Here is a 13,372-nt window from a genome sequence, read left to right as displayed (position 1 = left end):
CAAGCAAGGGGAAAACAATTGAGATGTAATCTGAATAAATTAATAAAAAAAGAAAAATTATGAATGCTTATAGGCTTCTCCTGGGAGCTGCTATAAACTCTATTATTCTGGTTGTTATAGTCATTTGTTTAAGATGTTTTAAAATAAAATTTTAGAAAAGAAAAAAGAACAAAAAACAATATCACAAATACTGTTCTCCATGACAAGATATACTTCTTTGCCAAAACCAAGTCAGATATTTGCAACCAATTCTAAGTCCTTGGTAGCACGTAAGCCAAGCATTTGGTTTTGACTACAAAGCGGTAGAAAGAAGCCATAAATGACAACGGACAGTGGGGTAAGACCTTTGGCTTGAGTCAGAATTCTACTTCATTAAGTTACTGGGAGTGAGTATAGGGAAGATTATCTTGTATTCTAACACTTGTAAAGTAAAATTTTAACTTACCTTCATGGAGTAGACTGAGGAATGTGGCATTTGTTTGCTTCTGTGCTGGCATGTGTGTAATATAAGTGAACAATTTCCTCTACTTTGAACTCCTGAGTTGACTGCACTATCATCCCCCACAATAGTTCCTGTAGTTTCACATTTCTGGGTTTTTGATTGGCTTTTGCTTTCCCTTTTGGTGTTATCATTCTAAATTTGGACCCTTTCTGAGTTTCCAAGTTAAATCTCATGTATGTTTGTGTGGGCACATGCAGATGTATGTGGGTCACAGGATGCTTGTGGAGGTCAAAAATTGGTTCTGTTTCATTGGCTCTTTTCTTCCACCATGTAGATGTAGGGCAGAGAACTCAGGCCATCTGACTTCCCAGCAAGTACCTTCACTCATTGAACCATCTCATTAGATCCTATTCTGATTTTTTTAAAATGCAGTAGTGTTCTTAAAATCTTGATGGGACACTCAAAATATATCTTTTGATTTCTAGATCCACAAGTCTATGAAATTTCAGTGCTTGGGTAACTAAAAACTCCTCTAAGAAAAATCCCAGATGGATTTAAATTATCTTCACTATCAGAATATGTTCTCTCTCAATGATTGCAATGCATTTTTTATATATAAAAATCTCTCGCCAAGGACAATACAGGCGGTAAACTTTAAACCCCTACCCAGATCTAGCCAATGGTCAGAACATTCTCCACAGTTGAGTGGAGAGTGGGGTGTGACTTCCACATGTACTCTGGTGCCTCACCTTTGACCATGTCCCCTGGAGGGGGAGACCTGGTGGCACTCAGAGGAAGGACAGCAGGTTACCAAGAAGAGACTTGATAGCCTATGAGCATATACAGGGGGAGGAAATCCCCCTCAGTCACAGACATTGGGGAGCAGAATAAGGGGAAAATGGGAGGGAGGGAAGAATGGGAGGATACAAGGGATGGGATAACCATTGAGATGTAACAAGAATAAATTAATAAAAAATTAAAAAAATTCTTAATGTAAAAAAAAAAAGAATAAAGTAACAACTGCTCAAAAAAAAATCTCTCTTGACACCCTATCAGACTGTCATTCTGGTAGCCCTCCCAGTAAAGTTATAATACCCACTGAGATGATTTAAGGCTGCATCTGCATGTAGACATCTATTGCATTGTATACTTAGCCTGTTTATGTTTAATCCACCTTTAAGAGAACAATGAAAACAACCTTACTTTTCTTGGTATTCTCATGCAATCCATTTTCACAACCTAAGCTCATGTATACATTTCATCTTAAGTTACATTCTCTTCCATGTCCTTGACTCAGAACAGTGTGTGTGTGTGTGTGTGTGTGTGTGTGTGTGTGTGTGTGTGATGATAAGCATTTACTGAAAGCAGCCAACAGATTGGAAGTAGCCTTAAAACAAATATGTGTCACAAGTGTTGCAGATAAGGTGGAGAGAGGCTGATTAAGTTTATTTGCAACATAGAGTGCTATTTGGGCTCAGGTGGGATCAATACAAGAGTTTCTTTCCTTTTGGAATCTATGATAAAGAGCTCTGTAAAGAATCCATATGCTATGTTTTCTGTGCTACTTAATAAATAGAGACAAAGATTTTGTTAACCCTACACCCAGGGAGAAAAGCAGATTCAGAGACACATAACAGGCAGATATCAGATAGGCACATACAACAGACAGACTATAGATAGGCCAGACCAAAAACTAGTTGGACACTTTAGTTTAGCTTATAGTTTCCCAGCATAACTTATCTGAGGCAAGCCAGAGAATGAACTCAAATATGGCAGGACCCTCCTGGAAGGAATTGATGCAGAAACCATATAGATGTATTGCTAATTAGATTGCTCATTATAGCTTGCTCAGCCTGTTTTCATATAGAACTCAAGACCTTAAGGCCAGAAGTGACAAGACCCGCAGTGATCTGGGCTGTCACATATCTATCAATTGAGAAAACACACCACAGGCTTATCCATGGGCCAGTTGCTGGGGGTATTTTCTCCTTTGGTGTTCTATCTTCCTAAATGATTCTAGCTTGTGTCAAATTTGTGTCAAACTAACCATCACTATAGGCAATGTCTCTGTGTTGTTTTCACTGTGTAATTTATGCTTCGTTTTATTGTCTGTCTAGAATAACATAACTGTTGTGGAAGTTTCGGTTCATATGTAAACCTGTTTTTGCTTTAATCCCAGGTGTGGGATATAGAGGCTGCTCCACTTTCTCCACAGCTGATAACTGCCTCCTGAGACAGAACGTGATCTTTGTCAGAAGTGAACGACCTTGTGTGTGGGCGTGATAAAAGCCAGACCCAGAGATGGATTGGGGCCTCTAAGAAAGAAGGCCCCTGGTGCTTCCCTGCTGCTGCTCCTGGTTGCTGTTTTACAGTGTAAGGAGAAGAGGTAAGCACTATCTGAAATGAGGATTGCACTTGCCCCAGGGAACCTGAGGGCCCAAAACAGCAGGAAGTAGCTAAGGAAAACTACCTGCCTTCTCCTCCACTAACTTTCTTTCTCTCCTACCTGGTGTTGGGGTGTTGGAAGGGATTGAGAGGAGTAAGGAGAAAGATATATAAGAAACCAAAAATGAAAATAGTTTCTTAAAAGTACATCAATATATGTATTGTTGTACTCAACATGTATGACTAAATATGGTAGTTTTTAAAAGAGAAACAGCACTTTTATACAAGTCAAACCTAACTACCTTAAGATGCTTTATGAATTCCATACACAGAACGAGAGAACAAGGACAGACATTGCTCATTCTGATTTTATCTGAAGGTCACCAGATGTTCTGGGCTCTGTAAATCTAGAAAAAAAAAAAGAGATGATTTGCTATTTAACATTTTAATCAGATGCATCTTCTCTTTAGAATTTATAATCTCGGACAAAGGCAAGGGTGTAAAAACAACATGCTGGAGAGTGGGCATGGTACATATCTATTTCGTTGAGGTATTAAATGAAATAGAAGGTTGTATCCCTTGTGGCTGTGGAAGGAAACTGTGAAATCCTTTGACTTGTTGACCTTAGCCTTACAACTCTTAGCTCTTGCTATTTCTCCAGACACTTACTTCTGACGTCTTCAACTAGCTTTTGGTTTCAAAATTTAAGGGACTGTGATTGATTTTTAGGCAACCCCCGCGCATGTCTTTCCTTTTCATTTCACACAGGATCAAAGTGTCTCTCAAATGCAATATGTAAACACCTATCAATTATAAGGTAACTGCATATGTGGAGATTTATACGTGATGAGTTACAACCACCGCCATCTCCAGAGTTATGACATAACCCTAAACTTATGATAAGCTCCCAATCTGATAAAGCTGCAGAATATTGACATGCCATAAATTGAAACTGCAGACTCCTTCACACTATAGCCTAGGCGCACAGAGCACTGCTTAGACTCTTGGCTGTTTATCTCTGTGGATTCCTGACTGACTGGAAGCACACTGTTCCTGTAAACATGACAATATAGAAGGGTACAGTGCTATACTATTAGTGGCTCAAGCAAAAAAAATCAAAAACTGAAATTCGAAGTATAGTTTCTAGTAACGTTGTAAAGTAAACAATGATTTTAATCTTTGTTTTTATTTTAATCTTATGTTAAAAATGAATAAATAGGAAAAGTTCTTTGTTTTTTATAGTGTTAGTCCTAAAAACTAGTACTTAAACATAGATAATAGGATGAAGGCACAACAATATCTTTGTATTTTAAAACCAGGTTAGTTTCAAAACTTTCTTTGCATTGACCCTTCTATCCAGGATAGTAATCAATTATCTCCCAGGAAATATCTCATAGGGACGTGGCACTCAATATTTATACAGTTCTAAATCCTTGTCCTAGCTCGGGTCCCCTTAATCCTCTGGAGTGATTGGTCTTTTCTTTGAAGAGGAAAAATACATTCATAATCAGAAATAATTCTTGTTGTTTAGAGAAATAGTCATCCAAGTTTTTATCCTAGCACCTTAATCCCTGTCTATCAGCAAAGTAGAACATAAGATCACATTAAATCTTATTCTGCATTTTTACAGATGTTTTCATAAAGGCAGCAGGTTAGCATAGAAAAGTGAGAGAGAGAGAGAGAGAGAGAGAGAGAGAGAGAGAGAGAGAGAAAGAGAGAGAGAGAGGGAGAGAGGGAGGGAGAAAAAGAGAGAGAGAGAGGGAGAGAGGGAGAGTGAGAGAGAGGAGAGAGAGAGAGAGAGCTCTCAGAGTGTCTGTACAGCAAATACCTTCTGTTGAGTACTGCTTTCTCTGCCCTATCCTTTCTCCTCACTATGACTTCATTACATGGTAATCTCTTATTTCAGAATGAAGAGGCATATTGAGTATGTGTCTGATCAATATATATATGGAAAAGGGAGAGAGAGAGAGATGGAAAAACCTTACTATAACTGCAGTCCTAGTTGCTGTCATGGTCTGGGCTCACATGTCATTTGATGTATGAGCTTTGCTAAGTTCTTAACCCTATGAATATTTTTCAGTTCTAATTTACTTTTTTGCTCTATTTTCTTAATTAATTAATGTGTGTGTGTGTGTGTGTGTGTGTGTGTGTGTGTGTGTGTGTGTGTGTGTTCACACCCAGGCCCTAGCATGAGTGTGGAGGTCAGAGAAAAACTTACAGGAGTCGGGGAATCGAATTCAGGTTGTCAGACTTGACAGTAAGTGTTCTGACCCACTGAGCTATCTCACCAGTCCTCCAGCTCTGATTTTATAAGCAAAATAGCTGCACCCACAACCCTCATCCATGTCTTTCCTTTTCATTTCACACAGGATCAAAGTGTCTCTCAAATATAATATGTAAACACCTATCAATTATAAGGTAATTGCATATGTAAAGATTTAAATATCTGCTTCTTTTCCATACTCCTGTATTTGTGTTTTGAATGTAGAATATACCATTCTCTTTTGGCTTAAAGGCAGAGAAAAATCATTTCTCATAGACAAAGGAAAGGAATCTTAACATTTTGAATTTGAATTTATCACAGCAGATAATGTCTAGAGCTCTTTAAAATGTCAAGAAATCTTTCTCAGAATCCTCAATATGGCTTCTAGATCCTTCAAAAGTTAAGATGATTTTATACCAACTATACGTTACAGGCATTTTCTGCTTAAATTTTTGAAATAAATAGTGTTATTTTACTATAATATTATCTTGCACTGAAGTTATTACTGGAGATGCAATTACCAACAAACCCATATTCTCTGTGCTTAATATGTAGACACACATTCATACTTATCAACTCTTGAATGTTAAAATCAATCATTGTGGTACCCAAACAGACTGTTTCAGTCACGAAGGAATAGGAAAGGGAAAGGCAAAGTAGATACCTTAAAAAGAAAGGGAAAAATATTTTGTTTAAAAGATGACTTGTCATTTGTTCAAAGAAACATTGAAATCTTATGCAATTAAATGTAACTAAATAAACATTTAATTACTTAATCAGAAATACAACTTTATATATAGAAAATAAAAGTTTGATTGGACTGGCGTTTCAGGTAACTAGAAAAATGTGATGCAATCCAGGGATTCAAAAATATCAAGTATGCCATTATAAAACATTTTTTTTTTCACAAAGGGCGTTTGAAGAAAGGCTTTGAGTTCACATTCCACAGAACGGGGTAGTTGAGGATGACGCTGGCCCCTTCCCCAGGACTAAGCTGGCTTTTCTCATCTTTCTGGCTATGAGCCGGTTCCAGTGGAACTGGACAGATGGATACATCAACCCCCAATTGATTACACCTCTTTCAGGAGTTGACAAATGGTCAGTTTGACCTTGACGTTCTTCATCACCCTCACCATAGAAAAGAGTCCATGCTTAAAGCCTCATTCAGCATTCACTGACTTATTCCTTACTCTTTCTGCTGAGTGGAGCAAGCCCTCTTTGAGAAGAGCAATAGGGCTTACCTTTTGTTATTTTTCATGTCACCGCACATCTTCATTACAGACAAAACTTTAATATTATGGCCAAGCAACTTTTAATCGTCCATACAGAAGTCATTAGTAGACACAGTGACTCTCATTTCCTTTCTCTTGACATTTTGCTTTTCTTGTTAAAATAATTCATTATTAATTAGTGTTTATATCTACTCTTCTTTTAAATACCTCAGATGAGGTCATGTGACCTTGCCCTGACCCATGAAAATAAAGCATTTCCGTTGGCTTCACTGATTCCTAAAACGACAAATTACAAGTGCACTCCTACTGGATGAGACAATCAAAATTCTCCTCTATCTGAGAATAATCAGGGGGAGAGAAACACACACACACACACACACACACACACACACACACACACACACACAGAGAGAGAGAGAGACAGACAGACAGACAGACAGACAGGAGAGAATCTAACTTTCACCATCATTCCTATTTTACTTTCATAATAATTTAATTTACAGTTTAATTTAAGCTATAATTCTTTGCAAGAGTCTTCACTAATATAACTCCTAATATTTACTTTAATAAACAAATTAACATATCTTTTTTCTTTTCTTGGTGTTATAAAGGGCAGAATTATATAGATATTTAAGCTATTAGAAAAAAACAAATATAATGCATTAAAAATTTTATTCTATGACTAATTTTTTTCATGACAGGGTTACTCTGCATAGCCTTGGCTGTCATAGACTCCGCTTTGTAATTGATGCTGGTATCGAACTCACACAGATCTGTCCACTTCTATCTCCCAGAGTGCTGGGATCAAGACAAAGTCAACTTAAACTTTAGAAAAAAAGAAAGAATTTTAATCAAAGTATATGTTACACTTGACATGGAAGAATATGCCTTATATTTGAAATGTAATTTCGTATGGGTTTTGCCATACTTTTGACATATTATAAACTTCTTATCAGCCATTATGATTAGTTTTAAGTTAGAAATTAATAAATCAAAGAGTCAAATATGAAAAAATAGCTGTGGTTTAAAGTAAATATAGTTATGTAAGTATTGAGTAAAAATATCACTTCAAAAGCTTTCTTGGGAATAATGAAAGCTAGGGAATTCCTGACAATCAGTTGGTTTTATACTGCTTTAGATCTACATGGTACCATGTGGGAGAGGTGGTACACACCGATCTACAGAGCATGTCCATGACAGCCAAGGCTGCACAGAGACACAAACAAACAAACAAACAGCTTATTTAATGGTAAGATAATGGAAAAAAAAAGAACCAATAGAAGAAACTTGGACTTCAGCAAGATCTAGAAAATAAAATAACACAAAACAAAACAAAACAAAACAACAAACAAAACCCAGATAGACAAAGTCAGTGTTGTGACAGGAGCATGGTTACTGGGCTTTTTTTTTTGGAAAGCTATCTTTCATTGATTGATTTGCCAAAAGAATGGATGAGTATGAGTGTTATAAAGTTACAGGTCAAAATAGAAATGTTAAGTAAACTACCAGCCACAAAAAGAAAAACCTAAAATATGATGCTAGAAAAATACTAAATTTAGTAACGAGATAAAATCCTGTACGAATGAGATAGTTTTGTTAAATGTTTTCTAAGATGTAGATATCCTCGGATCTGTGTATTTAAAAATCTCAGGCTTTTCAGATTTGTTAACATTAATGGATTGACTTAAGGATCCAACTAATATAGCCACAAAGTAGCAGCCTACCACAAGGCTTAGGAAATACATAAGACTTTTGCATACAGAAAGTAAATGGACGCCTTCTACTTTGGTAATTAAAAGCAATGATGTAAAAAATATAATCACCTTTCAGTAGGGTTCTTACCAGTGCTGAAAATGTACTCATGATTCAATATAGACAAAAGACCCTCTAAAGAGGTATTTAGTAAGTTTTGTAACATTTGAAATGCAACCTATGTTAGCTGTCCCCTAGTTAAATAGCCATAGGTAATATTTAAGTTGGTATGACTGTGTTCCAATAAATCATTTTGTATAAAAGTATAAGTGTAGTTCGCAGACCTATAAAATATTGCAGATAAAGTACTTATTAATTATTGTCCAGAATAGAAAATATAAATGTTCAAATGGCTAGCATTTGTTTATTCAGTAGTATGGGTGTCAGTATTGTGGCCAATTACAAATTTTCCTGAAGAGATCACAACCCACACTGATGAGCACATAAATGGTGGTTGTGAGAACCTGAAAAAATGCTTCAGCTAAATGAGCCTGCTGAGTTGGACTTTGCTCTACAATTCAACAACCTCACATGTTTCATTCCTTCAAGATTCTCTGTCTCTTTCTCTCCTGGAATCATGTTCCTAAAAACTGCCTACATGCAACCATTTGGCATAGGTATAGTTCTATACAAAAGGTTAAAGAAGATTTAAATTTTTATTCAATGGCTTACTTACAGCTTCCTTAATTCGTACATATACGATATAAATATATATTATTATTTTTCCCATATAAACATATACAGAGTCTCATCAAATACATTTGTTATCAGAGGGCTAGTAAAAAAAATTAGAAACAGTTGACACATGTGTATTGCAAACTTATTATATAAATTGCTTGATGTAATTAGGTATTTATAATCAAAGAACATTAAGTACAAGGGAGATTATTGCAGGAAGGGAACATACAATGGCCTGAAAAGAACATAATTATAAAACAAAGAAACGATGAGAAGTGAGCCTGGGCTCATTTGGGGATGGATATAAACTCTAGGTCCAAATACACATTATTAGACCGTTTTCATAATGAACCTATTCCAAATAAAAAGTCTGTGTGGGTATGCAGTCAGCGCTAAATGAGTTTAGAAATAAAACAAAGCTACGGAAGCCTTCTTTTATCCTCTGTCAAATTAGAAAAACCGAGTAGGTCTTTGTTCTTGTAATAGTCTATTTGCTTAAATACATAGACAAGTGGCAAGGGAATTATTTAAACGGCTGCAGGCAGTCAACGCATTAAAGAATCACCAGAAAAGAGGCTGAACTCTGTAGTCAAATGGCCAACTTTATTCTAATTAATAACCCTAAGTGGTATAGCTATTTGTGGACTGCTCATATTGGAAAATATGAGTGTTGATGTAGGAGTCTGAATTTAGATGGAAAATAAAGTGAAACCACTATCATGTGGAAGGTTTGATAATCTAACCAGAAGGAACAGGAGACAGAACACCAAAGATGGAAAACATTCTGCCCTATGAACAGTTCATGAAAGATAAATCACATTTGTTTCACAGGATCAACTTAACTTCAGGGTATCCCTCACAAGCCTGTCACAGAGCAATCATTGTCATCCCTCTAATGTGAGTTTTCTTTTTTTAAAAAATTTTTTATTATTAATTTATTCTTGTTACATCTCAATGGTTATCCCATCCCTTGTATCCTCCCATTCTTCCCTTCCTCCCATTTTCCCCTTATTCCCCTCCCCTATGACTGTTCCTGAGGGGGATTACCTCCCCCTGTATATGCTCATAGGGTATCAAGTCTCTTCTTGGTAACCTGCTGTCCTTCCTCTGAGTGCCACCAGGTCTCCCCCTCCAGGGGACATGGTCAAATGTGAGGCACCAGAGTACGTGAGAAAGTCATATCCCACTCTCCACTCTACTGTGGAGAATGTTCTGACCATTGTCTAGATCTGGGTAGGGGTTTGAAGTTTACGGCCTGTATTGTCCTTGGCTGGTGCCTTATTGTGTAGGTTACAGATGTGAGGCAATGTGTGTGGTGGAAGAAGGGAGGGAAGGCGGAGGACAACGAGTGAAGATGAAAGAAAAACAATACACAAAGAACACATGCCTGCTCATAGCACATGCCTGCTCATAGCACATGCCTGCTCATAGCACACGGAATTTCATTGCCTGGCTACATTTGAAACTTTAAATTTCCAGAATCCACAAAAGACCAGCCATTAATCTTTTCAAAATATGTGAAGTCCTGACAATTTAAGCAAAAAGATTCAATGCTCCTCTTCTAGAAATTTGTGGTTTCTTTTTTACTCTTTTCTGTTCGCCTTTCTCCCTCCCTCCTCTTATTCCTCTCCCTTCTCTCTCCTCTTCCCCTTTGTTGTTCTTCTTGTCTCCCCAACCGTTTCATTTTTGAGACAGTGTCTCATGTAGTATCCTAGGTTGGCTGAGGATGACCTTGGTCTTCTGATTCGCCATCTTGAATGGTGAGTTTGCAGGCATCTCCTGTCGTGTCTGGTTTCACGTGGTGCTGTGGATCAAATGCAGCGAGAGCTTCATGTACACTAGTCAAGTATTCTACCAGCTGAGCAGTTATCCAGAGCCATCTGTTTCACCTTCCAGGGAGGGCTTTGCTACACAGTTTAATAAACACAGGCTCTTCTAAGTCACACAAGAATTTCAAATAACAAATAAAACATTTTCTCAACCTTATAGTCAGACTGTTGCCTGTGTTTTTGAATGCTTTGACTTAGAGAGCTTAGCCCAAAAGAAAAAAAAAATTAACAAGCGTGTTTATAAATGATTTGGAGTTCAGATTTACTTTTTTGCTACTAGGCAATCATTTAGCCTTTGTGAAGTTCTATTGACCCAGGAATTTTGTTTCTTATACTCCTGGTAACACCACGTTTGATGCTGCAGGCCTCGAATCAGAACAGTTCAGAAGGCCATGACAAGAGGCTCATAAGTTCAAAGAGAAGTTGGGAAACTTAGTGATATTAGTCTTTTGTTTCATGTTTGAGATATTTTATTTTTAACCACGTGTATAGGTGACCATGGTTGGATGGGTATGTGCACATGGGTGCAGTGCCCGTGGGAAGCCAGAAGATGGCAGCAGATTGCCTGGAGCTGGAACCAGACTTGGGTTCTCTGCAGGGCTCAGGCTTGGTGATTTTTTTATTCTTATTTTCTTCAGAAAAATGTAAAAAGAGCTGAGGTTATATAGTACTGATAGGGGAGCTCATTCCTTTGACAAATGAGTCTCAAGGTTCCGTGTGTAGTGATGGTAATTGTGGTGGCAGGAGCTTATACTTCCTCTGGGCTTATAAATTCGTCAGAGTGTCTTCTACATTGTGATTTTAGAATGAAATAAAAATTATTGTTTAAATCCCAAGTTTTATTTGCAAAAGTTAATAGAAGATTGGAAGTTCTGTAGGCAATCTTTGTCAGAAACACATATCTTATAATGAAATTTTAGAGGTTATTTGTGAAAAGAAATTATCATTATTAATACTGAAGTTTCATACAATTATATGACTTCCAAGTAAACCTCAATGGAGTTCCTTTCTTTTACTTTGTGAATGTACTAGCCAGAGGATACCTCTTTCAGTTTAATCCCACCGTGATTTTGGAATGGGTTACAACTCTCATTGCAAGGTTAGTTCAAATTTTATTATTCATTTTTATCCTTGACCCAAGTGGGTGAAACTATTAACTAAAGTAATGTTAATTGTGGTTGCAGTTTTTCCCTTTTTGATTTAGACACTTGTCCACCAGGAATTGGACGGAGACCAATTCATTTCATTCTGGCCATTGAGCAGACATCAAACTGTAATGATTTTTGGTCACTGTTCAAGAGTTTACACTAATATAAAGGGCTTACAGGGTAAAAACTCAACCATAAATACCACCCTATACATTTTGGTAGACGTTTATGTACTAAACTGTATGAAGTAACAGGGAGAATTATGAATATGTTTTAGCATTTTGCAACTGGGTGTAAAGTATTACTATGAGTTTGCTTTGATAGGTTATTTTGTCATTATGTAAGACAATGCATATACATACGTATCAAGAAGAGGGAAAGTACTGATACAGCAATTATTTGATTAACTAATATTCTCAATGTACCAGAGAAGGAAACTATGTCACCCAAATGAATGAGGGAAGGAGCTAAGTAAATGTATAACTAATAACAGATGCAAGATAATGATAGCATTTATGCAGAGTTCATCTTTTCAACCACTTCTCTATACTGTATTGTGGCTGTTAAAACTTTTAACTGTTTTGAAGTAAGTATTGGTTTGGGAAAAGGAAGCAGAATGGCAGAGATAGGGAGCATCTTTCTGAGGTCATGAAGTTAATAACTAAGCGGTGTTTAGTTGTTATTATGATGGTGATTCCTGTGTCAACCCTTTAGTTTACTCTCTATGGTAAATTAGACAAGTTTTTGTTTTTGTTTTTGTTTTTCGAGACAGGGTTTCTCTGTGTAGCCTTGGCTATCCTAGAATCACTTTGTAAACCAGGCTGGCCTCGAACTCACAGGACCCACCTATCTCTCCCTCCCCAGTGCTGGGATTAAAGGCGTGCGTCACCACACCCGGCAGCATACTGTTTCTTTATATTATGTTTATAGCCAATTTCTTAACAGTGTAAAAACCAAGCTAAATGACATCTCTACAACTCTTGAGTTCATCTTACACATGATACAAATTACATTGCATTTGTGTGGAGTCCATGAGCGATGCACAGATGCAGAGATCTAGACTGAAGTATTTATGTTCTGTTTATTCAGCTTGTTCTCGGGCAAGGAAACTGTCACACTGGCTAGTTTGCTAATAGACCTTGTTCTTACAAACTCTGGGACCCCTTGTTATCTTCCCATGTATTTAGGAGACACTACCTGACTAAGTTCTAACTGAAAAATTGTGTAGATGGCTTGTGCTTTCCCCCTCTCCAGGGGTTCAGAGGTGAACTTTCTTGAGTAGAAACAAAAGTTTGAATTTTGATCTTTTCAACAGCTGACACTATGTGCTGTATATTGTTCAGTGCTGCCAGTCAGCCACATAACCAGGAGGATGGTTGATGCCTACTCTATCCTAGGATGTATCAACTAGCTTTGTTGTTAGGTAGGTTATGTATATTAAATGCATGTCTGACCAAGACACTTTTAAGATTATGATAGATTTCACGTTCTGGTTCTGTACTTCTATCTCAAGTTGTGGAGCAACATATTGTTCAGACACCATACACCATTTACTGTTCAATAAAGGATAAAATGCATAATTTAGGTAAACTTAAGGCCACATGTATAAAGCCTCATGAGATGATTGTGTGTCTGATATAGTC

The sequence above is a fragment of the Acomys minous genome, assembly GCF_964271855.1.
Source record: "Acomys minous genome assembly, chromosome: 15".
In the NCBI taxonomy this organism is placed as follows: Eukaryota; Metazoa; Chordata; class Mammalia; order Rodentia; family Muridae; genus Acomys; species Acomys minous.
The sequence above is the reverse complement of the archived record's forward strand: the minus strand, read 5'-3'. Positions refer to the sequence as shown.